General features: G+C 39.8%; 1 protein-coding gene across 2 annotated transcripts in view; it reads left to right on the top strand.

Moving 5' to 3' along the window:
- The window catches only part of FARS2 (phenylalanyl-tRNA synthetase 2, mitochondrial), a 238,587-nt gene that overhangs the window by 76,003 nt on the left and 135,548 nt on the right, over positions 1-27,036 (top strand). The window lies entirely within an intron of this gene.

The raw sequence follows: 27,036 nt of genomic DNA, 5'->3' as shown, positions 1-27,036 counted from the left end.
GGTAGCTTTTTTCTTTTGTTTTGCTGTTTTTCTCTTCAGGTTGGTTACTTAGGAGATTGTAAATTGCATTAAAAGCAACATCATTTATTTAAATTGAAATTATTACAGAGCAATGTCACCTGACCATTTTGCTTACTAAAACTGACTTAAAACATAAGTATTAAAGAAGGAGAAGAGAAATTGGTGGAGTTTTTCTAATTATTTTTAATGTGGAGAATTTTGCATACTTGCTTTTTTGTTTACTGAGGATAGGCAATTCTTAGCAATCACAGGACAATCTCCATGTGCTCAGTCCTGTGTTGTTCAGTGTCTTCCAGTACTGTTTATTAGGTACGTGAGCCTTTAGGAATATGATCTATATGTTTAATTCCAGCAAGTGGGCTTCCAGATAGCCAACGTAAATGTAACACTCAGTTAATTTTTTTCCCATTGGTTTGCTAAGTTGTTGTATTTTCATGTGCTCTAAATTCTTCCTATTGAAGACCAAGTATGGTAACTACAAATTACTTAATTTTGGCACCATTTACTTGGCACAGCTTGTTTTCCTCAAAGTTTGCTTGCACTTTAATGTGATCATTTTCCTTTTAGAAAGATATCCTCTTCCAGAGTTTCCCCACAATGAATTAATGATTTATGCTAATGTTCTCGCAGGTTATTATCTTCATAGTGTGGTAAATACAATAGAGTTTCTAATCAGTCTCGGAAGTGAAAGACTGCTGTGTAATATTGTTTCCATTAGATGTAACCCACCAATGTCAGGCTTTCTGCTTCAAAAGCTTTTATGTTGCTCAACTCTTATGATTAGGATCCTCTAATGGGTGAGAAAAGAGCTAAACTGTGTCTCAAAACAATTACTGTATACATTTGTGTGTGTGTGAATGGATGTACATGAAACACCAGAGGTTTCTACAGCACTTTTTTTTTCTTTAGCTTTCTCATGCGTGGGCTTCCATATCACTTTCTCACCCTTGAAATTTCCCATTTTTTAAATGTTAGACCAGATCAGAATTTTCTAAGGGAGAACTGCCAGCCTCATTCTTAGTCATTCACTGGATAATGGATCCAGTCTTCTGCACCATTCAGATTTTCCATGTTAGCAGCAAACAAGGCTTCTTATGTCTTGGTGTGTAGATGAGCAAGTATAATTTAGTAAAGGTTGCATGTACCATCTTCATTAAAGCAAATTTAGCTATTGGTTATTTTTTAAAAGTTGTTTGCATTCAGGAAAGTTTCCTACAACAACAAAAAAGAAGAAGGTAGTGTTATTTACTACTTTCTAACAGTGATAATCTTTCTAACAGTCATGCTGTTTTAAAAGAAAAACATAAATCCTAGTACAGTGTTTTTATGTCATTATTAAAAAAAAATGCAGCATTCCAAAAATGCACTGCATTATAAGGGGTGATGTTACATGTTTGCCCATGGATGATGGTGTTTAACTTTGTGGTTTTGTGTGATTTCTTTTTCATCTTTATACCTGAATACGTAACTTTAATAGGAGTGCTGTGTATGAATTTCAATTTAAAGAAAAGGGGGTTTGTTCTGGTAAGTCCTGGAAAAAAATACAGAAACTTTGTGGTATATTAGAAAGTACTCTCATTTTTAGGTCCTTGATGAGTATACAAGGAAATTTGGTAGCTCAGTAGAGCTAATTTCAATTAACAGCACCCAAGGTATGTATTTTTGTGCTTCAAGAGTTTTGTTATCTAAGATTTGTGAAGCTAGTGTTCATTGGTAGGTGCCCAAGTTCCAAATCTTTATGGAGTTCTACAATTCAAACCTTTGAATACAGGACGTTGCTTGCTCAGAGGCTGTGATCACTTAGTGTTGCTTAGTAACTGTGAAATTGGAAGCAGTTAGGGTGTGATCCTTTGCTGATGGAAATCAATGGCAATGTTCTCAGTGCTCACTGTTGCAGAATATGTTAGCTGAGGACAGAAGCAAGTAAATTGAACTAAAGTTTACCTCAAAATCATGAGACTATAAGCCAAATAATTTAAAAATAAAACCTAAACCTAAGCATTCTCCCCCCACCCCGAAACAAACCGAAACCCACAAACAAGCAACACAAAGAAGATAATTCTGTAATGTTTTTGGTAAGACTTCTCATTACGTTCTTTAACTCCTGAGGTGTACAGTAAAATAATGTAAGGGTGGCACAGCAGATCCAGCCTCAAGTCCAAGGCACTGCTGTATCATGATGACTTCCCAAGCCAGTGCCTACAGGTGAGTAGAACAGGCGTGATAATACTGATCCCTCCCTGATACACTCCTACAGCTGCTTCAGCTTTTTCCTGAGCTGAAAATGGAAAGTTGCTTTCAGTAGTCAGTGTGGAATTTTCTTCTATGCATTTGTTGAAATATTTGAGTCCCAGTAAACTTTTACTCTCTACAGTGTCTTAAATTGCTTAACTTGCATGAGGAATCACTTTTTTCTTGTTCTGACCAGCAACTTAGAGATACAGTTAGAGCTCTTCTGTCATGTGAGAAGAGTTATTGAGTTTAAGCCACTCAGCATTTGTTTAGATTTCAGTTGTAGGTCTCGTCATTGACTTCTTTCCAAGCCAAAGAGTTCTGGTCAGGCAATCCCTCCCTATGTGGGAGCCTATCCATGTGTTGAGTCATGATCACTCCTGCGCACATATTTTCCAGGCTTCTTTTTTTCCTTTCTTTATAATTCTTAATATTCATTTTGCTGTGTTGACCTTTAATAAGCCTTTAGTTGAAAAAGAAGGGGAGGTTTTGGGATGATGGCTGCTGCTGCTGATGCCTTTTGATTGCTAGTGGATGGCTGAAGCATCCTGGCACACAGCCAGACATTCAGCTCTGGGGGGAGCTCAGGTTGAGGTCTCATTTCCTAAAGTTATGAGTCATGAAGGCTGCTGTGTTTAGGGTACCAATAAGAGGAATTGGTAGAACTTCCCTGCTGTATGCAGATTTTTCTACTTTTCACATCAGAAATTAACAGTCTTATGAAACTGATTTTATTTATTTATTTATGGCTTTTTAAAGTTTTTATTTTTTATTGTCAGCTTAAAAGGACTAGGGAATGGTGTAGTGCTTTGGAAGAGGAAATGTCAGCTGAATTTATAGCAAAGGTAGTTGTCCTAGTTTCTTGTTAATTTTGTGAGTATTTCTAACAGAGGAAAAATTGCTGATCCTGTCTAAGCATCTTAATGAATACTGTTGAACATGACAAAAGAAGTTTGTCATAAGTTCTTCAAAACATTGCTTTTGTTTTAAAAGGTGGAAGATGGTTTGCCATGAAACCTGATTCTTGAAGTGTAAATCTTTGCCATTTGGAATCCCTTTTATAGCTCAGTTGCAGGACTTATGCCCAAAATTGAAATAATACTAGGCCCAGGTCTGCCACCTTCAGCCAAATACAAGGCTTAACATGTAGAAATTGTTTGGCTTCAGTGCTGCAGTAACTAAATCTTTATCTTTCTTTACTTCTTTATTGAAGTTCATGGAAATTGCTGTTTGAGTGGAAGTAACAACTTTAAAGTTCTTAACTAGTCCACTCCTTTTTGACTTTGGCAATAGGGTTATCAGTCTGGACAGTTCTCAGTGGGCAGCAGGTTAACAGAAGAATTATGTCAATGTTACCTTGTAGGCATGGGACTTTTAAATTTTTTTCATTTTTGAATATGTTCTTAAATGAAATATTAGTTATGGGTGAGTTAGGTTCATATATCAAGCAGCAGGAGGTATTTTCAACAAGGGGAAATCTAATCTCTTTTCATCAATTTTTTTTTTTCCCTTCTCAGCTCTTCCCTGGTAAATTACATTAAAATGTTTGAGCAGATGGTGCATGTGGCTTCAGTCATGTGCCAGCCCATGTTCTGTCTCTGCTAACAGCCCTCTGTGGGGACCTTGAAATAGTTAATGCTGTATGTGTTTGTATGGATGTAGTATAGAAGGGTAAATATAATGCATTCAATGCCTGAAACCCTTCAAGGTGAAATTAAACTTACAGAGATATTGGTGTATCAGGCATCTGGGGCCTCCCAAGAGCATGAGGTAAAACTGTTGGATTGACTGGTTCTTCCCACAGGAGCACCCAAAGGAATTTAAATCTGCTGCATAAGCTTCACAGTTCTGCATCCCAAATCTCTCAGGGGTCAGTTTAGGTCACTGTCTCCTCCTGCGCAACCACACTGCTGTAGGATTTTGACTGTCCCAGCCCTTCCTGTGCTTACTCCCCTTGAGACCATGCTGAGATAGCAGTATAATCACTCCAGCTTGTGAGCTGGAGCTGAAGTGCACCGAGGCTGACACACATGCACAGTGCAGACAGAGTGCAGCTGCCTTAGTTAAAGTGAGCTTTCCTACTGTCCTTTTACACTCAATAGAGAACAAAGGTCTTCCAGTCAGATGGAAGCTTCCTTTTGAATGTGTGGAGCTTTTTGGATCAATCTGCTCGGTGGCCTCTTTCTATATCTGACTGCAGGGGGAGCAGAGTCTCTCAGTTTAGGCAGGTACCTGAAGGTAAAGTGAATATCTCATGAAGATACAGTGTCTCAGATTAAATAAAATTAATGGGAAATTAGGAAGCATCTGAGTTTTATTGACTTCCCAAGGGTTGCATGTTGATGAAACTGAGGTTGAATCCAAGCTTTGTATCTCAGCTCCTAGGTCACTTTTGTCTCCTTCAATCCTAGTGATTTACATTTGCACAGACGTACATACATACATGTGTGTATATATGTATAAAAATAAATACAGAATGAGACAAATAAAACAAATTGATGACCAATTAAAAACAGAGTGAGACATATTTGGCCTGTTTTAATTTGGTGTGTGGTTTTCCACACACACACACAGAGTAAATCAGAAAAAACTGATTGTCACATCTGGCTAAGTTGAGAGACCTTCTGTTGAGCTGGCAGCCACTGAAATTTTGCATTGCTCAGACATGAAGCTGGTGTGGAGTTGAGGGCTTTTAGAGAAAGATTGAATGTTTCTCTCTCTTCTTCAGACTTAGAGATACCCACAAATGTATGGATGTGGCACATACAGAGATATGTGTACTTAAGACAATGCTGACCAGTTTATAAGGGAATAATAGGAAAGAAGACCTGATTTTCCCTGAATATCTGTGGTGTTCCATCCTGTCTGTATGAGGAGAGGAGCTGTGATTGTAGTCACCTGGGTGGCTACCAGCAAAAGATGTACTTGACTTTTAAATAGTTTATATAAAGGCCCAGTCATGTAAGTTGAGGAGTGGGAAGCAGCAATAGGGTGTTCTTAGTTGACTACCACATCTCTTGACTGTAAAGGAATCATCTATAGCAAGTGACAGCAGAAATATTGGCCACTTTCTTAGCATCTTCAGACTAACAATTAGTGCCACCCTCCTTTGTGACTGCAGATTTAACTGCATCCCAGTCCTGCAAAGGGAGTAGATACAACACTACTACATATTTACACATGAGCTGAGCTGTAGCTTGGGATTTAAATTTTGGCAGGATTAGATCTGGACTCTTATGACTTTAGAGGTTCAAGTTTCTAGAGAGCATGTATTTTAAAATTGGGATGACTCCTATATAGAAAAGTTATTTCTTCTAACTCCTTTCTACTCAAAGAAGAAATTGAAGAGAGTTTATTACTTGTGTTTGTATGAGGATTGCTTTTTGGGATTGATTTTATTTTGGTTTCTTTTGAACTGACTGGACGGAAATCCAAGTCTTGCCTTGATAAGTAATCCAAAACACAGAAATGAGTTATACAGAGGTGACGTTCATGTCAATCAAAGGGTGCCTTGTTTTATTTATTATTTGTTTTTCTTGTTCTAACATCTCTGACTACACCATCAAGTCTGATGTGTGTGTTGTGTTATAAAGTTAAATCTTGCCTCTGTCCTTCCCTTTTCCTTGTCGAGATAATTTGCCTGTTGTCTTCTACTTAATTTACAACTCTATTTTTAAAATTGTTTTTTCATCAAGTTTTCATGCAGAAGGAGCCCATAAAATTCTTGAAATGTTGCTTTCTCTGATTTTATTACCTTTGATAGATTAATTATCTGTGTTAAAGTTGGGATTCTTCAAAAGAATTAGTATAAGCTTGCTTCCCATCTGTAGTGTTTGTATATATTGAACAAATACAGTATTCCATTTAATAACAATTCTATTATACCTATTCCTGGGAAATGTGTTATTTGTTTACAGGGATATCTTGTGGAAGAAAAAGTATAGGATTGGTTCTTGGAAGTAACTAGTTATTATAAAACTTGGATGGCCATTTGAGTTGTGGTTTTATATGACTTTCCTAGCTTAGTGTTAAGAGTAGTAATGCCAGTATATTTAGAGGATAATTTCCCTTTCATTGGGGAAGGTTGCATTTTTAGTTGGAATATAAGTTTCTTATCTTCATAATTTAAGAAACTATATGTGACAAAGAGTTAACTTGGGCTAACACAAACTTTTAAATCAACGTGAGTGTTTATTTGACTGACTGACACATCTTTCCAATAAGTGAATAAGAGCTCCCCGCAACATATTTGAGGTCTGTTTTAGTCCATTTGAAATCTAGAGAAGAAAAAAAGAGATAAGCAGTTGCACCTTCCAAAGTTTCTGTTGCCTTTCAAGAAGCTTGCCCATGTGTATGCAATGCTTTTCCTTCCCTTAAGTTTTTTAATCAAAAGTAAATTGAAGGTTTAGTAATTCACTATTATTTGTCTCCTTGGGATCCTGTAGGAGGACTAGAGCACCACACACAAGAGAAGGCTAAATAATGATGAATATAGTTTATTAAGCAGTTCCCAAGCAAAAGAAAGTGGAACTCTCAGAAACCTTGAAGAGCAACAATTCGTGGCACAGAAATGCTATTTCTCTTGGCTTCATTTATGCAAATGAAAATACATCTAAATAATACTATTGAGTTACTACGCTGTTATATGGTGAATGTTGAATGTTTTTAATCATTCAGGAGTTGGTTCAATGAGCCTAATATAATTTATAATTCCTCATCAGGCTGGGATACCCTCTGGGTGTTTTTGTTGTGTTGCAATATTCATTTTTGCTGTTCCCAGGACATTTACCAGGACTACCCAGCTGAGGCTGGAGAAGAGATTTTACAGGCATGTCTCTAACTCTTTCTGACTCTGATACACAAAACTTAAATGAGACAGATTCAGTTCAGCTGAGATTAGATCAAGCATTTTAGAAAGTACTTTTCTGCTCTAGATTGCAGATGCAATCTTGGTTTCTCATTTCTGGAGGGGTAAACTTTGGTTAGGGTACTTCTGTTGTGCCTCATTTCTTGTCTTTGAGGTTGGTAGTTGGTGAGAGGAGTGGGTGAACACAGGTCTCCTGCTGGAGCTGGTCGTGCATCTCTTCCCCCTCTCTGCTCTGCAGGTGTACAAAGAAGATAGTAAAGCAGTGGCAGTGTGTGTGGGTGCTCAGCCTTTGGAATTCCATGCCATTTATTAGTGATGAGTGAGGCTCATGTCTTAAGAGGACAAGGATTAGGGAAGGGAAAACTGAATCATGTCACATAGTTGAGAGAGTGGCAGCTTTCTAGTGCTGACAGCCTAGCTGTGGCAGCAGTCCAGGCTGAACCAGTGGCACCAGCCTCTCATGGCTCATTCTGGCTGGAGAAGATTGGATTGCCCAGCTGTCTGTGTGCCAGTGCCTGCTGATCCACTGCTGACCACGTGGGCCGGCCTTGGCTGGGGACCACTGTTTGAATCGCCTGTGAGCAAACACAGAACAGCTCAAGAGCCAGGGTTGGGCCACTGCTTCTCTGTCACTACTGCCTGCCAACACAAGAACCTTACATGGTGTTATAAACTCTGGCTTTGTAGAAATATATGTCAGCCCCACTGATGCCATTTCTGCTTGTATTTCAAAGACTACCTTAGCTTCAGTATTGCTTGGGCTTCATCTTCAGACACCCAGATTTACTTTCCTGTTCATTATTCATAAACAGGAAGTGACTACAAGCAGTAGAGAGGATAAAATCTGCAACACATGAATAAAAAGGTGTTCAGAAGGTGATAATGCTGTGATGGATAAACATTTTTCCAGAAGGAAGGAGAGAAACTGGATCAGGTTTGACACTTCCAGGCTGCTCGAGGCAACTGCAGCACAACTACAGAGAGGAGACAGTCCATTCCAGGCAGTGTACCAGCTGGTTTGGGGTAGGATTTGCTGGTGTACCTGAAATGAATCAGGGAAAAGTGTCAGGCTTTCTTAACACTTTTCCCCCATGTAAATAACTTTACAGATTACTAATAGGTATTAAAGCAATATCTCTTTTTTCCTGAGCAGAATGGATGTCATAAATTATTTATTCTGATGACCATAAAGTGAGCATCAGTAATAAGTTTGGTCCTAAATACAGTGGCAGAGTCCAAGGAAACTTTTGTATGTTGCAGCAAATGGAATTTAATAGGCAATCATGGAAGTCATCTTGTGCGTATTTTCTTTTTTGGCAAGATGGAGTGTAGAGGGAGGAAAGTGCTTGTTTGTTTCCTTGCTTTTGAGTTCATTGGGATTATTAAAAAACTTTAGCTGAATATTTGAAAATCTAGGCAAGTTCTATATTCTCTGGGTGAAAATATTGTCTTTATCAAAGAAAAAAAGTAAAAAAAAAAAAGTCCTGATTAAAAAGTCCCTAAACTGGTGGCTGCAGTTTTAGAAATGTTCAAGTCCTCACCCAGCAATGACTTTTATTTCTACTTTATCTTGAAATTGTGGAGAGACAGGAAAAAGTAACAAAAGAACATGTTTTCAAGCTCTGAAGTTACTTGTTCAAAAGTAGAGGTCTTCTTTGTTCTAATGACAGATATTGTCACCAACATAGTAATTCAGAGCTTTTTCTGGTGGGGTTTTTTTTTGTTTGTTTTGTTTTGTTTTTGTTTGTTTGTTTGTTTATTTGTTTATTTGTTTCAATATTTTAAAATTTTTCTTTCTTAATTTTTTATTTATTTTTATTTTATTCTTTTTTAAGAGTGGATTTGCTGAGCTTCTTTTAGAACAGTGATTGATGTGAAATAGCAGTGGGGATTATAGCAGAAGAAACGTTAGTAGGATCTACTTAAATAAGGCAAGAGATTCCAGCTAGGGCTTTGACTGTACTGGCTGAAAAGTATTTAGCTAATGAATTATTCCAAAAGAAAAAGTACAATAAGGAGAATCCTTTTCTCATATTAGTTCAGAATTGCTTAGCATGTTTCAAAAACCTCCTGACTGGGGCTCCTTTTTTCATCTCAGGGAAATATTGTTTTAATACTACTGCACTGTGCACAGCAAAAGCTGTAATTGCCAGGGTATCTCTGCTAATGTATTAGAACTCATCACAATCGAGACAGCAGTGGAATTACTCACTTTTCCAAGTGTTAACTTGCTTTATAGTCTTATTGAATAAAAACTGGTGATCTTGCAAGGAAAAACTGTACATTAGCTGTATTGCCACTTGCTGCTGCTCTTTTTATTTATTTCATAAGAGGTGGCAGTTCATGTTATACAGGAGAGTTTATTTTTGCTAGGGTTCTCTGCTTGCAAGATTGTCATGTGCGCCTCTCATGGTCATTTATTTATTTATTTGGTTCCTGAGGTTCTGGCCATGTTCAGAGGAGGTATGATAACTAGATTGTAGGTTTTGCACATCATAGGCACGTGAGCAATAGGAACAAAGATAATGAGAATTTACTAGAGCCACTCCAGAACAGGAAGCTGGAGCTCACTTAAGCCGTATGAAGATACACTTAATTGTGCCCTAGTTTTAAACAAAAGTTACTGTGGCTACATTGCTCTCAGCTTTCACACATCAATAGTGAAGTGGAGCAGACTGTGCATAAGCACTTGCAATATTCTGCATATGGCTGATTGGAGGAGCTGTTAGCAAACAGAAAAATGTTGTAGCATCCTAAGTGGATACCCGGGATTGTTCCGCATCATATATGTGGTTTTAGAACAGTATCCAGGTGATGAGAGTGATGCCCGGGTGACTATCTGCATTGCTTTAAATGTGACCCTGTAAGTTGCTGTCCTAGTGGGACAAGGAGCAAACTGCTCTTTTGTTTTGGCAGCATGTGATGCTTCTTAGTAGAAGCAGGCCTGTATGTCTGGGGTGGAGAGAAAGAAGCACTCAATATGTATGACTGTAGTTCAGTGAATAGAAAATAGAGTGGTTTTTGTGGTGCCCCATCAGTAGTTCTGTATCTGTCATCTTTGTGGCTGTCATAGAAGCACTGAGTCTTAGAAACAGGAGAGGGGAGAGTAGGAAAGCATGCAAGATCATCAGTGGACAGTCACATGACTGATGGCCAATTTTTAAAAAAATAATTATTATATTATACAACTTTCATAAACACTGGTGTTGACCTGGACTTTTGACCAGTTACTTTGAAGGAAATATTATTTAAAAACAAGAGGGAGTGCAATTAGAAGATGAGATAGATGGAAATTTGGGTCGTCTAGCCCTAAGCATAGGAGTGCTTGCAGTCATAGTACAACTGGTCATTTCCTATAGACCTCTGTGGCTGCTCTGATGTTGAGCAGAAAATGCTGTCCTGTTCTTTCCTCTTCTTCATGGATCAATAATTAAATAAAAAAAAAGTTTAACAACCTTCAGAGCCCTGTCCCATTCGGGTGTTCTTCATTAAATTGACTATTAGGTTTATCAGAGGAAGGGAAGGAACAGCAGCCACTTAAAGTAGGCATGCCCAGAACTTGAGATCATGATGGCATTGTTTTTGTTGATTAAATTAATATGATAGTCCTTAGAAGTAGAAACAAAGTTGCAATCTTAAAAAAAAAATCACATCCTTCACTTATTTTTAACAGCCAGCCTCCTGTCTTTTTTCTATGACACATGCATCTATGATACTCAGCAGTAAGAGAAGATCATTAATTCTTTCCTTGAAAGGCTCAATTTTGAAAAAGCTAGTGTTCCCCTACAATGACCTTCTTGCTGCCTTATGATACTCTGCAGGAAGAGAAAATCAGCAACTTTTTCCTTGAAAGGCTCAAATTTGAAAAGCTAGAGTTCTCCTGTAGTGACCTTTTTGCTGCTTTACTCCCATCTCCCTTTCATTATTTCTGTTCTCCTGGGGCTTGAAGAAAAATGCATACACCTTAAGTTAGGGAAAAGCTCTGTGACGGTACAATTCACAGGTGGATTTTAAGGAAGGTGAACTGAGGGACTCTGAATCTGTAATTTCTTTTATGTGTTCCACACATTTGTGCAATACAGAGCTGGAAGGGCCTTCCCAGGCTCCCTGGAGACACCCAAAAGGCTTCATACCAGAAAAGAGTAATTGCAGCAAGTATGCTGCCATCTGAAGGACAACTCCAAGAAGATTTTCAAACCACAGCTGAGGAAACTGTGTCAAGGTAGTTTGACAGCAGGGGAGGTGCCTGCATGAGCTCATCAGCTCTGTTCTCCACTTCTTGTGGAAGTCTTGTGCTGACACTGAATTTTGAGGGCTAGGATTTGTTTCAGGCATTGCTTTACTCCTGGTTCTGGGTTTATGGCTTGAACAATAAAGGTGTTTGACAGGTGATTGAAGGCCTCTGTTGACAGTTTGTGACCTGGTCCATTTACTTTGATTTTCTTGCTCAACTGTTCTTGTAGAATGAGTTTTAGTTTGGGTAATCCAATGTACAGACATGCTTTCCATGTCTGCAGAGGTGTGAAATGGAAGCTGAAATCTTGTTCTGGGATTGATGAAAGGCATAAGGAGGAGTCATACTGAGGGTAAGGGTGGAATTGGAATAAAATGCTATATTAGGAATAAGTATGAGAAACTGAGCACTGATGAAAATGGGGAATAAGAAAGATGCAGTAGCTGTTTCTTGACACCTGATGTTTAAGACACAGTAGGAACTGGAACTGAGAAAATGGTTTTGGTGTTGTTCTGATACAGTCATGTCATCTGAAAAACCTCTAGCTAAAGCTGTTAAATCTAATGGCTTAGAAGGGATGTATTTTCCCAAGACCTTGCATGGCTCTTCCACTATCTCTTAATCTTATTAGACTTCAGTCTTCCTGCAGTGGAGTCCCACCTTATTGAAAACTTCTCAAACCTTACTGTTGGTCATCATGCAAATACCCTGATCCAAGCCAGATTTGGAATATCTGTGGGTGCCATAGGTTTGACAAAGCAGTAATGTATGGAACTGTTAGCAGTGTGTCTTCTTCAGCTGCTGAAGTGCATCCATTTGAAACCTTTGTTTGATGAATTCACTGAGGAAAGTGTGACACTACTCAACTTAGTGACTTGTCTCAGGTCACCTCACACTGCACTGAGAAAGAGACTGGCTGTCCTCAGTCGTTTGTCCTCAGGAAGGGCAGCATTTACTGCTACCTTGCCACTTTCCACTTGGAAGGTAACTCTTTGCATCACACATTTCCTTTTTTTGGTGCTTTTTCATTACAGCATCCTTTTCTGAGCATTTCAATTAATCCTGAAAATTTATCTCTGGCTCAGAAAGGTTGCTAGTGCATTTTTTTCTTTTTTTTTTCTTTTTTTTTTTCCCTAAGAAGCTCTGAGGTGGGGGAAGCAAAACAAACATTCAGTGAAGTATATCCCAAAGTAATGTGAAAGCTCCCTGAGATTCATAAGACTTTTTTTAGTATGACAACATATAGGGCTTGTTTTTCGTTCCTGTAACATGTAATTGGCTTGGTGCACTTGGACTGATGCATTAGAAAAGGTTTGGAAGATCCTCTGAAACTGCATGTTAACAATTTATCTGGAATTCAATGGCACTCAATGTGTTACATTACAGTTCATATGATTAAGTGCTGTCAGAGTAGGCAAGATTAAGATGTACATGGGGTATCATTCCTTGTTTGTTTGGATGATCATTGTCTACCTGAGTTACAGCTGCTGAAACATCACCTGTAGCCATATTGTTGCATAATTACAGCTTCTGGTCTTGGTGGCTGGCAAAATGCCTAAACCACCAGATCCTTAGATCTGTTCCTGTTGTAGAAGGTTCTGATATATGAAAAAAATTACTAGGTCTTCAAATTAATTCTCAAACATTCTAAATATATTTGTAGTCTTGGTTCCATCTGCAGAATGGTATTAAATTTCGTACCATTATATACCATTTGTCTCTGTCCTGATGATTAGTAATCATGTACATGAAGTATGTAGCATTTTTTTTGTATTGAATAAGATCAGATCACAGGCATGCTTACAGCTGAAAATTGATTTATTTGATTTGGTGTTTGCTTTCTTTACAAAACTTGCATAGTTAACTGCATGGAAGACATATCTATATTAAAACTATTTAGCAGCATTTGCTGGAACTTAACATCTCTGTTGCAGTCACAGTCTTCTTCAATTTACTTGCGTATGAAATGGAGATAATAACCTATTGACTTTTCACTGTTGCTTCAGGCTTGATCAGGAGTTGCAAATAGCAATGGAAGTGAGACAGCAATTGCAAAGTAGCCTGGGAAGTCAGCAAGTGTATCCAGTAGATCTTTAGCTGGTAGAAGTAGAGTGGCCCAACCATGGATTTTAGTGAGGAGTGGGCAACCCACAGCATAGAGTAGCTTGTAAGCAGGTGCTGAATGGCATGCTGTAGGTCTGTCACAGGCTTTGGAAAACAGACACAGCCTCTGGCTCCTGGGAAATGCAAAACTGAGCAGGTCATGGGAAGAGCTGTCTGATATGGAAGCAAGATGTTGATGAAAGTCTTACTGTCAGCATCTTGTCTCTTTGCAAAGGACCATCATCCAGCCTCTTCAGAATCCCTACCAGCATGCCCAGTTTGGGATGGAAAAATACAGGCTGGAACGCTGCCCTTCTTAAGGGGATAACCTTGCTTAGTCCAGGTATCAATGATGGCTGGTAGAGCTTTTCCTCCAGCAAAAAGGGTTGCTTAGATGCTGTACTTCTAGAGGCAGAGCACCTGTGCTGTGAGACTGGAGGGGTTTTTTAATGCTATTAATTGCATCAGTGCAAGGAGCCCCCCAAAAGGGATTACTGTACCTGAGCATGCACTGAGCAAATAAAAAGTACAGAAAGAATCCCCACTGCAGAGATTACACAAACTAGCACTGACCCGGCAACTAATGAGCAAAAAATGAAAAAATGTTAGGAAAACTAACAGTTGTCACCCTGGGTTTTTATGGTAGTAGTCTTCTGAGTGCTACTGCTCACAATACTACCAGTCAGACTGAGACTGCTCAGAATAATGTCCCTGCTTCAGTGTTATCCAAGGTCTGCACTGCAGCCTCCACAGAGGAGACCTTTGCTGGGCATTATTTTACGAGAACATTTTTGTATTATTCTTTTTACTGACTTGAGGATTAAGATATATGCTGACTAGGCTCATGCTGAAGGGTTCTGCATTAGCTCTCTGATCAAAATTTAGTACCACTGTCTACCATAAAAATTCATTTTGAGAGGTATCCAACTTGAACAGTTCCAGAATACATTTGTCATTGTAGCTTAGAAGCATTCAGTGTTTTTGATGCATTTTCAATCACTGTTTACAGCACTGTAATGTTTTCACAGCACTTGGCTTGGCAGCTGAGGTCCTTCATTTGCTGCATAGGTGGATATTTTGTGGTTTTGGTTTTTTTTGGTTTTTTTTTCCTCTGCCTAAACACTCTGTTTTGCAGCAGCTGTGACTTGCTCTCATCAAGGTAAAAAGACAGCATTTTTATTGCTGCTGCAAATCTTTCTGCACTGGGTGCTTATAAGTGCCTAGCAATATAGCAGCCTCAAACTTAGTAAGAATGGTTGCAAAGAGTCTGTGGGGGCAAAGTGAGACTAATGCCTATTTCCATCCCCTCTGGTGAGAACTGCTAGGAGCAGAGAAAACCCCCTCTGTCCTCCCCAGCATGTCAAAATCCGTCAGCTAGCTGCTAATTGCCTGTGCAGTGATTCACATGCCATCTGCCATTGCTGGGATCTTTTGTCATCTCTGGTAGGCTATAGGCAGTTCCATAAACTTCATGTGGTTCTGCTGTCAGTGACACCGGCTCAATGCAGTGTGGTAATAGCTGCAACACTGCTAAGTGCAGAAATTAATCAAGGAACTATTTACATATTGTTCACCCTTTCCTTTGGTTTGAGAGGGCAGTATTCTTTGGGATAACGAGAGGGGAGAAAAAAAGCAAGAAAGGTTATTCCAGTTGTGTGCTACTAAGTGTTCCCCCACTCTTGCAGAAAGCAACTCATGGATAGTGGGAGAAAGATGTCAAAAAGAATAAAAAGTGCAGAGGATTATTGTGTATTTGTGTATCACCCCGCATCTGCGGCCCCGGGGCGAGCAGAGCAGAGCGTGATGCAGTGGTGGGGAGGCGGGGGTGCCCTGCCTGCCCCGAGCCTGGGCAGGGAGTGGGGACGGCGCCGGTCCTGGCACAACTTATGTAACCATTGCATAAGAGTGCCGCTGCTGTGACTGTCAGAAACTTGTGGGAAGGACAGGATTTTTCCCTCCCTTCTCTTCTTTGAGGCTTGAATCAGAAACCAAGTCTAGGATGGTGTTGTTTACTCCCCTGTGTAGCTGGGGATTCTCTCTCCCAACTCCGAGAGAGCAAAGAGGGTCATGCCTTTGTTTAATCCTGCCTTGTTTTGATCTTAATTCTTATTTTTCTCCTTCTTTTTTCTTTTTCCTCTTTCTCTTTTCTCCTTTGCCTGCATTTTTATTTCAATAGTCACTATTGCTGCTACTATAGCTTTCAATAACTAAATGTTCTGTCAGCATTTTCTAAAGCCACCGGGGTGATTGCTGAAATGCCATCTTGTTTAAAGTGGTCTCTTCAAGGCAGAGGTGCTGCAGAATCTCATCTGATTTTTTCCTTCCCCTATTCAAGCCTTCTTTGGGGATGTATCATCTATAAGTATGACGTCCCAGGCGCATAAAGCAGCTCAGTATGTTAATGTGTTTGGAAGCGAGGTGGTGAGCGAGAGGAGAACATGACATTGCCCAATCGGTCCATTCCAAGCTGCAAACCCAATACTGGTTTTTGCAGGGACCCGGGCGTACAGCGTTGGAGGGTGTCGTACACCTCCGCCTGTGAATAAATTGCTCCGGGAACAAGAAGTCAGAAGGTGACTGGGAATGCCGGCCGCCTCATTCCCCAGATGAGCTCTTTGCCAGCTGAGCTGGGGTCACTTGGTTCACGCAGCTTGGACAGGCAGTGGCGCTTGTGTATGATCCCCGCGGTCCCTCCGAAGCGCCGTGGCGCTGATGCTTCCCGCTGCTGCAGGGCTGCTGGTGCAGCAATTTGTTACGTTCTGCTCGTTACTCGCCTTTGAAGCACGAGGGGAGCTTTTGGCTCGCCTTTTTGTTCCTTATGAAACGCGTGTAATTACCGGAGAGGGGAAAGGCGAGCGGACTCTCCGGGCTGCCGAGGTGATTGGAGCCGTGCCTCCGTCCGCCCGAGGGCTCCCCCGGGACCACTCCGTCCCACGGGCGCACCCAGACAACGAGAGCCCCGCCAGCCCTCCCAGATGGAGTTTTAATGTCCTTCCTCGCCCCCCCACCCCTCCCCTCCCTCCTTAAAGGCAGCAGCACCAGCGCCGAGCTCGCCCCCGAGGGCGGGATGCAGCCGGCGGTGGGCGAGGCGGGCGCGGGGCTTTGATGGAGGCGTGTGCGCCGCTGGCCGCCGGGGCTTTAGTGGGTGCCGGGGGATTTGTCCGCAGCATATGCGGTGCTGTTAATGATTGAAAAATTACCACAACAATTAGTCATGGATCGCTGAAGGCAAGGCCCCCAAACGGTGTGGACAATGTGATTAAATCCATGTATGTGACAATTAACTCTCCTGCAGGTTTATCCACCGAGGAAATGGGAAGAAGATGGACGTAAAAAAAATGACAGGCGAGAATAATGTGGCAGAATGGACCCGATACAGCTGGCACTATCAATTTTAATCTGACACTGAATTAATCACACTTGGATTAATCCTGTTCTTATTGCACCATTCTGGTTGCCTGTTTATTTATATTCTTCCTCCATTGTGTGCTACACAGAGGCATGACGGATTTAATTCCTGTCCGTTCCATGTTCTTAAATTTAAAAGGCAAATCCTTCAGTCATGCCGTGTTTGAGGTAGTCTGTGGTGCAATTATCTCATAAAAAATGAGCGGAGTCCAGATGCACCATACCATGAATCCCCTTCTGTATCACAGCTGAGTAATTCTCAATAAATATTTGTTCACCCAGTATTCTCACTGGGTAGAATGTTCTGTCCAGCCAACCAGACATGCAGACACACAAGAAATGCTTTGCTTGTGCATTTATGTTGTCATTGGGTAAAATTTCGTGCACATTCATTGGTGGTTCTTGTGCTCATGATTTTATTTTGAGGGAACAAAAGCAACACTTTTGTAGTGTTTCAATGTTATGTTGCTTTCCAGGCTGGAAATGGAAGAAGATCTGGTTCACAAACCTGAGAGGGCAGGTATAGAAAATCTGGCATAAAATTTTTGAAAGATTTAGGCTTTTAAAGGAAAGGAAGGATCAATGTTTGCCATACCGTGCTGAAGCCTTGAGAAACAGTGTGTGTCAGTAGACAATCTGCTGAGATTAGCCAACTGCATGCCCCTTCTAGCACAGGAAAGGTGGTTTGCTGACTACACTTCCTGTGCCTGCTCCCTCACAAGTCTGTTGTTCACAAAATGGCAAATGCCACTTAATGGATTGAACTAGTCACATCTTAATTTTGCTGAAGCTGCTGCAGACCTCTCCTTTCTTCTCTCTTCACCAACCATTTCTTGTCTTTATTTTGTAATCTCTAAAGAATTTGTTGTAACTTTGAACTCAGGTTGACTGGAGATGTATCTAGTCATGCTGTAAAGATTCACTTTACTGGCACATGTTAATACTGTGGTTTGCAACATTTAACATTATTTTTGGTGTTCGGATTGCTACTCTATGTGTCCAGCCTTTCCTGACTTTTAAAATCCTAGTGAAAACATGTGGCATACATAGCTGTGTTTTTAAACAAGATGACTTAAAGACAAAAGTATTTCCATTGAAAATAAATAGAATCCCTGCTCATTTATACTCTCAGTGTTTTTATCCAGACTCCTCTATTATCAGGAACATGAAAACACAAAGTATAGCTGAACCATCTTTTAGAGTAATGGTTCTTGTTCTGTTGTTGCCACAGAACACAACCTGTACTTCTGTTCTGACCTGTGGGCTTAACCACAAAGAAATGAGCAGCTCCTGTGAAGTCACTGGGCAGTACAGATATTGGTGACCGTGATATATAATTCATTGCCCTAGGGAACCTTGTCTTTCTGCTGACTATATAGCTTTCAAAAGATTGTTCAGTGGTAGGTGCATGAAACTGGAGGAGCTGAGGATGTGAATTTTGCTTCCTGCATCTGTTTCTGTGCAAAGGTAGCACACTGCAATGTGGACAGAATAGATGTCATATTCACTGATAGAAATGTACTAAGTGAAGGTCAGAAGAAACTAGGTCTTGTACCTCTAGCACACCAGATTTGCAGTACGTTCTAGTCAGAATCTCAGCATTACCCTCAGCAGTAGTATTGACCATCTTAGCTGAAATAAAGCCAAATTTGAGATTTCAGTGAGAACTGCTTCTTTCATTGTGTTTTTCAGTCTTATAGTAATTTCTTCCACTTTATATCCTTCTGCATCTGGGGTCTGTGTCTGGATTTGGTTGCTGTTGTTTGGTTTGGTTTTGGTTTTTGGTTTTGGTTTTTTTTTTTTGTGTATTCCCAGGAAAATAAGAACAAAAAGTATTTTTAATTGGGAGGGTTTGAAATCATTTGTCACCAAATGCTGGTGCTGGAAAGATGTGTAGTAAGTAGTGCATATTAAGTCTGGTCTGGCAATAGTTTGATTGTCCAAAACAATAGGAAAAGGGTTTCTTTTGGGATTGTTTTTGGTGATGCTGATTTGGATTTTTTTAAAATTTCTTTTGTCATGTTGGTAAGATCAGTTTTAGGTCCTGATCTGCTCATATCTTCTGGCAGCTCAGAAGAGGAGCTGAGTGTATTATAAACTTGTAGCAGGGGGATTGGTAGCTCTGCTGGGCAGCAGGAGTAAAACTGACTTTACATCAGTATCAAAATACTGTCTGTGCAGGTGACATGAAATGCTAACAATATTAATTTGATTTCTTCTCTTGTCTTCTCCCTGCTCCCCCATTCCCCTGATACAGTCTGGTGTTTTGCAGTTGAATTTGCTGCTGTTTGATGGATAGCAAATACTTGCTGATTATGTAACTAATTGACAACTATGGAAGTTACTTCTTTATTAAGCAATCTATCAAGTGATTAGAAGACCATTTATGTAGACTCTATTAACATAACACCAATAGTTGAGTACATTGGTAGGAAGAAAGTATGAGGTGAACTTTTGAAGCAAACTTTGTTTTGTTTACTCTGAGGCTGCAGATCACAGGGGCATGATGCATTAAAACATTACTGCTTCAGGCTTCTTACACTAGGTGGTCCATTGGCCAAATGCACATTATATTTTACACCAACCAAAGTTTATTTAAATTGAATTAAGGTTCATCAGACTGATATGCTGTGCCTGCTTTATAAATAGAGCAAGACTGGCTTAAGTTTGGTTAGCAAGAATTGAGCTGTCTTGTGCAGTTGCAGCCTCAGTAAGGGCTGTTGGCACGCTTGAAGTCATGAGTGAATGCTCTGCAAGTGGCAGTGCTCGTGATCCATGTCAGCCCTGGGCGAGAGCATTGTTAAGCATTTTGTGCGTGTGGGTGTGGGGTCAAGGAGCACGGTGGAGTGTGTGCACGTGGTCATTGCTTGGATCAATGTACAAATCAAAGCCATGTTTGCTCACTGGCAGAAGAGATGAGTTTGGAATGGAAATGAGGTAAGAGGCCTGCCAACAGGAGAGGGAATGTTCTGAGTGCACAGAACTAGAGAGTGATGTTGCACTCCCTGGTACCCAAACCCAAAGCATTGAGGGGATTTTCCTGACCTTTTAAATGAGAGTATTTCCTCCTTAGATGATTTTTAAGGCATGGGGTGCAAAGAGGAATATATTTTTAATCATTTTGCCCCAATATGTGTTTTTCATTTCCTTTTGCATACATGGAACTGGATAGGAACAGTGCAATGCCCCAAGTACTGAAAATTATCTTAGTGTGGTTGTGAAAATAGAATTACTTAAGGCTATTCAGTGTCAAAAAGGATATAATAATCCAAGCATCCTTCTGAGTCAGAACAAGTGGAAGTAGTGCATGAGGAAAAGGCCCCAAAACTTTTGCATTAAAATAATTGATAAAGCATTCATATTCTTCTTTCTGCTCTCCCGTCCTAACTGAACCTAAATTTTACTTTTTAATTTTTTCCTCTTTGAGTTTTGGCTGCAAAACACTATTTGGGTCCCCACCTGAATGTTACATATTATTCTCAGAGAGAGAAGTGACAGTAAAGTGACAAAAATAAGCACTGAGTTGAATGTGTGGAGTAAACGCCATGCTTCTGTGGGTGCAGTGTAAATAATTCTTTTATGAAATATATGGATGCAGATTCCAAAGGCTTGTGGCATTGTTTATGTACCTGTAACTTGGCCATCTTATGAAGAGCAGTGGAGAGGAGTGTATTTGTTGACTCAAATGTGGGTGTCTGTATTTAACAGTGGTGTGTTACCTTAGACTGTGCACTCACTGGTAGTTGCAAGCCAAGTCCAGTCTGGAAGCCAGTAAAGACATGGCAGCATTTGCCAGTCCTTTGCCAGTAAGTTCTGTCTTTCTGGACTTTGGGTTGCTGGACTGTTGCTATTAATTCAAGGAGAATTTGAACTGGGTAGGAAGTAAGGAGACATAGAATCACAGAATCAGAAAATGGTTTGGGTCAGAAGGGGTCTTAAAGATCATCTAGCTCCAACACCCCTGCCATGGGCAGGGACACTTTCCACTGCACCAGGTTGCTCAAAGCCCCATCCAACCTGGCCTTGAACACTTCCAGAGACAGGGATTCCGCAACTTCTCTGAACAGTGTCTCTCTACCCTCACAGTAAAGAATTTCTTCCTAATAGCTAATCTAAACCTACTCTCTCTTAGTTTGAATTCATTCCCCCTTGTCCTGTCACTACAACTCCTTGTAACAAGTCTCTCTCCATCTTTCCTGTAGGCTCCCTTCATGGACTGGAAGGCTGCAGTTGGGTCACCCCAAAGTCTTTTCCTTTCCAGGCTGAACAATCCCAATTCTCTTAGCCTTTCCTTATAGGAGAGGTACTCCATCCCTCTAATCATCTTTGTGGCCTCCTCTAGACTCCCTCCATCAGGTCCGTGTCCTTCATGTGGTGGGCCCCCCAGAGCTGGAAGCAGCACTACAGGTGGGATTTCAATAGAGTGAAGCAGAGGAGCAGGATCACATCTCTCAATCTGCCACTTTGAGGTTTCTCTATTTGGAGATTGTTTTCTTATCTTCTTTTGGGCATCATATTGGTGGTAATTAAAGCAATTTTTTGCCATGTAGAACAAACACTAAAAGATGACACTGCTATTCCTTGTGGTAGTGCAGAAGAATTCCATGTGGTCTATTGAATAGTTCTATTTGTAAGAGTTTAGACCATCCCTTGGACAGATTTCATGCTCTGTGGACACTGTTGTATCTACAAGTGGAGAATGAGATCTACAAGGGTGGGGATGGGGTGAATGAAAAGGCAGAGATCATATTTTACTCAAGGGTTGCATGGTGCACTTATGATACTTTTGGGATGTAGCAAGCCAATGCAAAGGACCAGATTCTCAGCTATTGACTTTCATAAAGTTCTTCTTTTCTTTAACCAACAGAGAAAGAGCAGATTGCAGACAAAGCAGCCAAAAATCTGATCTTTTTTTCAATAATATTTCTGTTAAGCTAAATTGAGAACGAAGTTATCATTTGTTATTTGAAGCAGTTGGAAAAAAGCAGACAATATATAGAAAGTATATAAATATGTGTTTATTAATGTGTCTATATGTGTTTATATATTTGAGTACATGCACACACAAATTCTTCCTGTTTTTTTGAAGTGCCAAAAATGTTTTCTACAGGTAACATCCAAATAAAGACTGTGGGTGTTAGTATTAGCCTTTCTTAAATATGTATGTGGAATTGGATGTCTAAAGAGGTGGAGAAGAAAGATAAATTATTTGTTGTAAGCTGTGTATTTGCTTTTACTTATGTTAATGAGCATAACTAATTAATGTATTTGAAAAACCTACCTTGTTCATATCTAATTTTATTACAGAAAAACTGCTGTTATTAAACTTGCAAGGAGCATATAATATGAAAATCAGTATAAACTTTAGATCCTCAAGGTGCATATGCCACAACTTTCTGAAGACATTAGTAAGTAGGATGCAGATTTTCAGGTGATGTGCTCTTTGACAGACACCCTCTTTGTGCGTTCTGTCACACCATGACAAACTAGTCAATTTTGTGTGGGTATGAATTCATTATTACAGGCAAGGAAAGCGTTTATCCTGTGCTTGTTCATATACTGCTTAGCAGGAATCTTAGAAGAAACAGATCTGGCTGTACAGATTTTCCTGGTAGCAGCAGTGTCATGTGGTACTAGTGAGCACTAGGCAATTCACCTGCATGCTTTTGTATTAGCTACACCTCCATAATTACTCCAAGAAGAAATAACTCAAATACTACAACCTTGAAAAAGGTGCTTGGCATGTGTTTCTGAAGCATAAAAAATTGCAGTTGCTAATGCAGTTCAGGGGTTTGTATAGACCAATGCTTATATACTTGGTCCCTGTATAGGCTGATACGGAGAGTGCATTCAGTTTTAATATTTCCTCATGGTGCGTTGTGCTGGGCATGGAACTATTTAGCTCTCAGGAAATGCAAGTATATTAAAAATACTTTTAACACTTGCCCTTTCCTACTAAAAGCTACCTTACAAATATCCACCCTTCCTAAGCAGAAGTAAATTCTTTGTCTGGCTGATTAACTAGGAAAAAAATATCTCTTGGAGACCTTTGCGAGGTCATTAGTGAAGCTTTCTCTTCAGAACATGAATAAGCCACCTGCCTTTCATAGCCCAAGGGAGCCTAAAGGCAGTGTGTGTCTTGGAGCACACAACAGAACAGCATCTGCATACTGCCAGACTGATCTGCTAATAGCCAAGGGAGAGAGAGAATTGATGCCAGGGGTGAAGAGAAATGCTGAAACCTTGCGAAGTGTTAAGCAGTGCTCACCTATTTATTAGACAGCTAATGCTGCCTGTAGCGTTACCAGTGGAGGATAAAAGAAGTGGGGCATGTTGCAGATTGTTAATTGGTCTTAGAGCTGCATGTTGTAATTACTAGCTTACTTTCTTCTCTACAAAGGAAAAAAATATCCCAGAAGGGACCAAAGCTGAGACTGTTTTCTTCTACTAAAAAATCATGTTGTGTTTTAAATATTTCTATTATTTTTTGTTTAAGAAAGAGAAAAATAATTTTGCTATCAGACTGATAACCTGCAAGAAGCCCCTTATCTGATTTTGACACCTTTAATGATCAAATGTTTGTCAGGAAACACAAGTTCTGTGTGAGTAATATGTTAGTGTTTTAAAAATAATTCCAAAACAAAGTTCTTTTAAGTCAACTTGCTGGAAATTCACGAGCTAATTAGTGTTTATGACTTTTATTGAGGATGGGTAATTTTCACTTGACTGGTAATTGACTTCTATAATCTTAATCTTACTAAACTCTTTCTTTTTTCTCTGAGAGCTTTCATTTTAGCATTATGGTCTTGCAGTTTGGACCTCTCCAGTTATCCAGTTTTTTTGAACTGTGGACTCTTTGTCCAGACACACTTTCTCAGTTGTGCTTCCATTTACTCTATGCCTTACAGGCTAAGGGTGAAAACAACGGCAACATTAAACAGAAGATTAAATTTATAACTCTTTTATTTGACTGCTTATTCTTGGAAAATGTCCTCTCAAATAAACTGGTTCAAAATAATAAGGGCAATGTCTGGTGTTTCTTCTATCCAACCATCAATGCAGTTTATTACCAGGTATTAGCCAGGTAAAGATTCCCCTCTAAATCAGTAGGTAGTTTATTTCCTTTTCAGGACTGTCTGCTTGTGCAGGTTGGTTGTAAGGGGTTAGCAAACAATTGTTCTAAAACTAGAGTCCTTTTTGCTGAGGGACAGACTCATGGGGAGCAGAGGGAGATTAGGAGGGGATGAGTATCTCATCCTTATTATTACCAGTGAATGCAGTATGTGTTCTGATCATGTGCAGGGGGACTACCTTTGCAGCCCTCTCTCCTCATCATGATCGTTTTCTCCAGTCCTGATTTGTGCTTGCACCACAGAAAAGAGAAATCTAGCCTACACTTCAGCATTTCCTCTATCCTGTCATGCTCTTCAGCAGGCACAAGGAAGTCTACCAGCCCCAGCTCAGCTTTCCCCTTGCTGGTGCAACAGATTCACCTCCCACTGAGCAGCAACTTTGGCTTCCGCTCCAGCTTTGTTGGCATTTAAGGCAGAGACAGGTAGAACATATTGAAATGAACTTTTGGCTCAGTTCAGTGGTAATGTCACGCTACAGCCCCTGTATCATATGGCCTAAGAGCTGCTTCAGGTGGAAGATATTCTTTCCATTATGCGTTTTTTTTTTCCATATCTAGAAATAAATGAAGCTTTATGTTGGTGTGAGTTCTTCCTTCATAAGAAGGCTTGTCTGTAGCTAAGAACTGCATAAATACTTCTTCCTTGCTTAAAATAAAGACAGTGCCTTGAAAATAATTTGTTTGGAATTTCCTTCCTGGCTTATCTGACAAGTCTGCATGGTAGCATTTGGTTGCTAGAGCTTACGCTTTGCTAGGAGACAGGACAAGCTTCCAACTGTGCATGCGGAAAGTATTTGAATTTGAATTTCAATTAATTCACGTACACCATGATATAAAAATGTCATGTTTGGATGAGGGGTGTTGTTGTTCGTACAGTTTTGCCAGAAGACTCACAGAATAAATGTTTGGCTTGTGCTACAGTATTAGAACAGGAAGTGATTCCATTATTAACTGACAAGTCATGAGTGGCCTGGATGTTTTTGTTTGTTCCCATGTAAAATTACTTTGAAGATTACAGGTCTGTCTGTTATGTCTCTCATCCTTTTTAACATCATATTCTGGTAGCTGTTACAATATTACTTGCCCTGTGATAATTTGCTGTGATATCAGCTACAAATACTTGTTCATTCTAAGAAGGCCAGGCATGTGTAAGAACAAAAATTCAGATCATGACAAAGAATATTCTGCAGCCTGAGTTTTTGAGTAAATTAGTATTTTACTTTTGTTCATAAAGGAATTAAAGTCAGAACTGTATCGATTAGTCTATGTCTGTGTGCACATGCTCCTGATTGCTTGGCAGCAGGCTTGGCTTGGATTTTTGGATTGACAGATGTAATGATGCTGGAAGGCCCACAGACAGGAGAATAAGTGGCCCCCAAAGGGATTTGCTGCTACAGAACATCAGCAGAAACACCAATGCATCCAGACGTGCACAGCTTCCGCTAGGTGCAAACACTAGTTGTCAGGGCAAGGTTTAGGACTGCTAATAGATTTTCTCATTAAAATATTGGAGATGTTATTTTTATGTAAAATTTAACCTCTTAAAGAATATGGTTAATTTGTGAGAAAATTTTTGTGATAATACAGACATTTCTGAATTATTGAATCACTTCTTGTTATGAAATGTTTTGACTTTTTTTTTTTTTTAATTGTAAGCCATGATGAAGGTTGAAAGATCACATTTCCTGATTGTTGCTTCTAAAGAATCTTGAAAAAAAATCTTCAAAAACTCACTCTATTGAGGAGAGATTTTATGCCACTGTTTGTTTGGTGGATCAACCCAAGAGAAACAGGAGTATGTAAATACTGACATTGTATTAGATGACATCTTGAGGTTCCATCCATCCTAATGATTTTGTCAGCCTGTGTGACAGTATATGAGGACAGAACTTCTTTTCCACTCCTGTGTTCTTTGCTTTTACTTGGACAGTCTCGAGGTGCTGTAAAATGCCATGGTCTGACCCAGAGCACTGTAACGTCATACCAAAGCATTGGATACTTCAGTATTTAAAAAAAAAACAATGAAAAGAACTGGGCAGCAAAAAGGAGAATTCTGTTAAATTTGAATGAGAGAGGGAGGCTTTGAGGCTTCAGTTATATTGCGTTTACATGACATAAGGAAGATTCACGTCCACCTGTGTAGAGGTTGAAGTTGCTAGACAAAAGAGGTGAGGTGCAGGTATTGGAGAAGATGAAGCACTGCAGCTGAGCCTTTTGTAAGATGTGAATGAAACAAAAGAGCTGCATTTAATATCTTTAAAGATGGAAAAAAATAGTAACTTTAATAAATGCGAAGTACAGAATTAAAGTTGCAATTTTCAGATCAGTTAATTGATAGGTAGCATTCAGGTTTTGCCTCTGTGGCATACGTTTTTGATATGTCTGAATTGCCCTTAGTTATAAAATACAGCAGTGCTGTTCCATATTCTGGAATGGCTTTGCCATTGACTATGCCATAGAATCATATTTACAGGAATTGCCCAAGGGTCTTCCCCTGCTTGCTGCACCAGCACACTGAAAATAATGTTTAGTTTTGCTTTTTACCTAAGTTTTGAAAAGTTCATTTGAGGCTTTTTCTTTCACTGACATATGTAATATAAAATCCCTCAGGTTCCAAACTAATAGGAGTTTGAGGCTGTTGGGCTCTTAAGGAGCACAAAACCCTGCACTTTTTGTATTGATATGGTAGTATTAGTGAAAAATATTGAGATCAGTCCTGGCATGTACAGTAGCATGTAAACCACTTGTAACCCTTCCTCCCTTTGGGTTAAATTATTTATATATTTTGTTAGGCTTGGGGGGTTTTATTGATCACCCATTCATTTACTTGATCTGCAAGGATACTGCATTGGCAATCTGTTTGCTCCTGTAGACCAAAAGTATTTGTAGAAGCTGCATTTAACAGAGAGAAGGTGGGGAAAATGTTTGTTTATTTTCTCCTGGCAAAGAAATGTGCAATGTTTATCTCCAGAGGTTTCAGACAAAAGAAAATTGGTCTAGCTTTTCTAGGTTCATCCTTGAGATGTCCTTTTAAGAGGA

This window comes from Catharus ustulatus, chromosome 1 (assembly GCF_009819885.2).
Source record: "Catharus ustulatus isolate bCatUst1 chromosome 1, bCatUst1.pri.v2, whole genome shotgun sequence".
NCBI classification, from domain to species: Eukaryota; Metazoa; Chordata; class Aves; order Passeriformes; family Turdidae; genus Catharus; species Catharus ustulatus.
This window is presented reverse-complemented; position numbering and strand designations above follow the sequence as displayed.